Below are 5000 nucleotides of genomic sequence, written 5' to 3' on the forward strand. Positions count from 1 at the left end.
AGTATTGAAATATTTCTTCTCAGCCCTTCACAAATTTAATTTCTAAGAGGAGTAAATCTTACATCATTGTCATGGGCTCTTTCCTTACGAACTGACAAAAAATCATTTCCACAGAATTCTCATCGTCAGTGCACTGAAATCCATAAGTGTCATCGCCCAGTCCTTTCGTATATTTTCCTTGAAAATTCACATTACGAGGAGTAACAGGTGCTCGTTGCCTTTCTTGGAGAGGTCAGGGATTCTTTCTGTGAGAATTTTTATTATTTTGCTTTGGTGTGCTCAATTTCGCTGTACTCCATATCGTAAGCGGCTAATCTTGCAACAAGAAAAGACAGTAGTGTCAAACAAGTGACAAGAGGGAAGAAAAGACATTCAATCAAGAAGTACTGCAAAGATTCAACTGACCTTTGATTTACCACCAAGAAAAAATTAATAAAAGATTAAAAAGTTAGAATCTCATACGATATTTCTGAACAGAATGTATATTCACTTCAAACAATTTCTTTTTACCTCGGAAAAGTCTCATTGATTTGAAATTGCACGATACACATCGTAAATTTCTCGACGCACCCAAAAAGTGAACTCCGCAGAAATTTATATGCAGAACTCATAGCGCACACGTAACTTGCCTCGGCAGGCAGATAGGAAGAGGAAATATGATTTTTAGATGTTGCAGAATAACAGTGGTCGATGTCTGCCTGGGTTGCTCCATTGTTAGTGTTGATGCTAAAACTTTATCTGACTCATTGTTATTCACATTCTTGAATCAAAGTACGCTGGAGCGATCGGATTCTTCCACCCGTTTGCTTTGACGGAATGAGCTCCAGATTTTGGGACTGGTCCAGGTGATAATTAAGGAGTTTCAGGATGAATTTGAAAACTAATCCAGGTTCCTTGTAACTGATTTAGACAATAATCCAAGACTTTTAAGATTTTGAGATTGTAGGAGTTTTGAGATTTTAAAGATTTTAAGGCTGGCATGGCAACAGCAAAGAGATACTTATCTTTAATAATTTCCTGGATAATCATTTTAATACTTATCTTTAATAATTTCCTGGATAATCATTTTAACGAGTCCAGTGAACAGAAAATAACAAGCGCTTAAGAAAAGACGTCTTCCGGCTTCGTATATTTACTAAAACCTATGCTACAAGAATGCTTATTAGCAATGATTACTTCATGCAAAGCAGAACCACCTGCGTCTGCCTGCTGGTTCCTGTCTCCCGTTATTTAAAAAACAAAATTTATACTACCAGACGAACGTCGTCCATCTGCTTCAGACCTGGAAGTGTTTGCCCCAGCCCGGTTCATATCGCATCCAGGAATCATTGTTTCAAGATCGATGCTTCCTTTTACAGTAGAATGACACTGGCTAGGATTACTGCTCTCTGCCAATACGAAGCTCTATATTAGTCTTAAAATTCAACACGAAGCTCTGTTTGTCTAAAGATTCAAAATGAAGCTCTGTATTTTTCGTCCTAAAATTCAACACGAAGTTCTGTTTCTCTTAAGATTCAATACGAAGCTCTATATTTTTGTCTTAAAATTCAACACGAAGCTCTGTTTGTCTTAAGATTCAGTACGAAGCTTTATATTTGTCTTACAATTCAACTGGAAGCTCTCTATTTGTCTTAAATTTCAGTAGGAAGCTACTTGTCTAAAAATACAACACGAAGCTCTATATTTTTTCTTAAAATTCAATACGAAGCTCTATATTTGTCTCGAAATACAATACGAAGCTCTATATGTTTTAAATTTCAACATGAAGCTCTGTTTGTCTTAAGATTGGGTACGAGGCTCTATTTGTCTTAAAATTCAAGACGAAGCTCTATATTTGTCTCAAAATGCGATAAGAAGCTCTATATTTGTCTCAAAATGCAATACGAAGCTCTATATGTGTTTTGAACGGCAAAATTCAACAATTATTGAGAAAATTGAGCTAAAGATTCATCACCCGAGCGTGTGAACGTCTTACGCCATGTGGATGTGTATCGGATAAGCCCGAGAAACTTTTCTTGTATAAAAGATAAAAGAAAAGGAATCATCTCCTCAAGCGCGATTACTCATTCCCAACCTTCGCAAGCGTCCTACCTGAGGTACCTACGTCTGACCGTGCCCTTATATGAACGAGAGACTGCTTGGTGCTGTTAGCCTGTCGTGAGGGCCACGGCATTCTTTTCTTCTCCTAAAACAGAAGAATTGTTTTTCAAGGGTGCTTTTGGGTCAAGTTCGCGCCACTTTTTTTTTCTATTATCGGTTGGTTATCCCACTCAGTTACGAAACATCACGGAAGTAGGTTTGCTCTTTATGATGGTTTTTGTGTATTTAATTTTTTTTTTTTCAAATAGCGGGTGCACAAGTCTCTCGAAAGGTCTCGTTTTGGTCAGTGCTCAGTGATATTAATAAAACGCCCTCGTCTCCTACGCCCGCAGTTCCTTTTAGGACACACCTTCCTTGAGATCGAGGCGTTTCTTCGAAAACAGGAAACGTCTTTTCAGTTACGTAATAGAATATCGGGAAGGGAAGCTACATGGTCGAACTTTTTATGTTACTCAATTTTCTTTTAGCTTTGCTTTTGTCTGTCAGTGCGATTTTACTACCTATGTCAGGTCTTGTTTGCGATTTTTTCAGTTATTTTTCACGATTTTATGAAAACTTTCTTGTAAGGTTTTATGTAACATAATAGGATAAAAAGATGAAATTAAATTTCTCTGACAAAATTTTCTCTATAAGTTGTTCGAAAATGTAAACATTTCTCCATATTAATTCCTTCATCAAAGTGGGAAAAGAAGAAGGGCAAGTATAACAACATGCGTACTGTTAACTTTCGTAGATTCTCTTTCAGTTTTTGACGAAGTGCTTTAGTAAAGGTTTTTAAAAATTGCACTGAGCAATTTGTCACCCAAGACTGATCTGTGCATGAAAGAGATTGAAGAAAAAAAAAATGCTAGATGACCATTCAAATTTATTACATAATTCGCTACGAGAATACTTATAGACCTGTAGATTCTAAAATTCACGTGTGTCCCTATACCCTCGGTCCTCTATAGGAATTCCCGAAAATAATCACCTGACGCAGGTATGAATGAAACTAATCATTGTCGAGACCAAGATCTATTTATATGAATCTTTTTTCTAGACTAAAAGAGCGCTGTGAACGAGGCATCACCATCTCTCTCTCTCCTCTCTCTCTCTCTCTCTCTCTCTCTCTCTCTCTCTCTCTCTCTCTCTCTCCCCATGTGTTGCAGATGCTGGCGGTGCCCAGGGCTGTGCCTCGCGCGCGAGAGCTACAGGGTTTCGACATGCAAGTACAAAATACCTTTAACCTTCAGGAGTCCTTTGTAGCCACCCCCGTCGTCATTCAGCTGCCACCTCTCTCTCTCTCTCTCTCTCTCTCTCTCTCTCTCTCTCTCTCTCTCTCTCTCTCCACTCTGCAATTTTGGTTTTACGTTGCTGAGAGGAAAGGTCCATCTGGGTGAGAGAGAGTTGGAAGGGATAATACTGAATTAGCTCTCTCTCTCTCTCTCTCTCTCTCTCTCTCTCTCTCTCTCTCTCTCTCTCTCTCTCTCTCTCCGATTTTAGTTTTACGCTAGGGAGAAAAAGAATCCAGGTGTTGAGAGGGAGGTGGGAGGGATAATTCTGGGGTAGCTCTCTCTCTCTCTCTCTCTCTCTCTCTCTCTCTCTCTCTCTCTCTCTCTCTCTCTCTCTCTCTCTCTCTCTCTCTCCAATTTTAGTATTACGTTACGGAGCAGAAGAATTCAACTGAGAGAGAGAGAGAGAGAGAGAGAGAGATAGGTGGAGGGGATAATTCCAGAGTGGGTGTTTTTCAGTTCTCACTCCCGCCGGGGATTTGCCATTGAGAGAGAGAGGCGAAGAATCTTAATGAATGAAACTACGTGTTGCTTTTTCTAGCCGTATATTTCTTACAGTTCTGATTGTAATACTATTAAAAATATAAAATATTGTATATTTTCTCTAATAAAAGAGAAAAAAAATATTTTTTACATTATTATGACGGTTGATAATACCACTGTTATCGTCGTCATCATTAATGCTGGTATATGGGAGATACTTTCATAATGAGAACGATGTTTTAGAGTAGTCTTACCAGTAGTAGATGACGACGTATTCGAAAGATACTGTATGTTTTAGTTTTCAGGAAAGAAAACTAGTGTGCTGGCTGTCTGTCCGCACTTTTTTAAGATCTGTCCGCCCTCAGATCTTAAAAACTACTGAGGCTAGAGGGCTGCATATTGGTAGGTTGAGCATCCACCCTCCAATCATCAAGCGTACCAAATTGCAGCCTTCTAACCTCAGTAGTTTTTATTTTATTTAAGGTTAAAGTTATCCATGATCGCGCATCTGGCAACGATATAGGCCAGGCCACCACCTGGACGTGGTTCAAGTGTCTTGGGCCGCGACTCATACAGCATTATACTGAGAGCACCGAAATATAGATCTATTTTCGGTGGCCTTGATTATGCGATGTACAGAAAACTTGATTGCGCCGAAGAAACTTCGGCGCATTTTTTACTTGTTTACTATAGTTACTTGTATGTTCTTGTTTGTTCTTGTACGTCGTTAGTTCCAGAACGCAACAAAATGCCGACAATCTTTTGAAAATGAAACTCTTACAGTTTAGTGCCAGAAAATGGTGTCAGCTGAAGGGTATTTGTAAATAATCCTAGCGAGGCGATGGGTTCATCCTTAAAAAAAGCAGTTGCAAGGGTGTTTCCCGTTGTCAACCTTAACGAGCTCGGAGGTCTGCAATATTTTATGGAGGGAATGTCATTGATTCAGATGTGAAATATCGCTTTTTCAATGGGTGGTTAACTGTTTATCCGTTTCCTTGCTGTCACCATTATTATTATTAGCGATAACAGTAGTAGTAGTGGTGGTAGTATAGTATTTATCATTGATGCTGTTCTGTCAGATATGTTCAGATTGCTTTATCACTCGTACAGACTTCCAGTGTTGATTGGCAGCATCGTAGCTGGAAG

The 5000-nt window shown here is 39.0% G+C and overlaps 1 protein-coding gene across 6 annotated transcripts in view; it reads left to right on the forward strand.

The window, feature by feature from the left end:
- The window catches only part of LOC136826138 (tripartite motif-containing protein 2-like), a 121854-nt gene that overhangs the window by 94877 nt on the left and 21977 nt on the right, over window positions 1-5000 (forward strand). The window lies entirely within an intron of this gene.

Source organism: Macrobrachium rosenbergii, chromosome 3 (assembly GCF_040412425.1).
Source record: "Macrobrachium rosenbergii isolate ZJJX-2024 chromosome 3, ASM4041242v1, whole genome shotgun sequence".
NCBI classification, from domain to species: Eukaryota; Metazoa; Arthropoda; class Malacostraca; order Decapoda; family Palaemonidae; genus Macrobrachium; species Macrobrachium rosenbergii.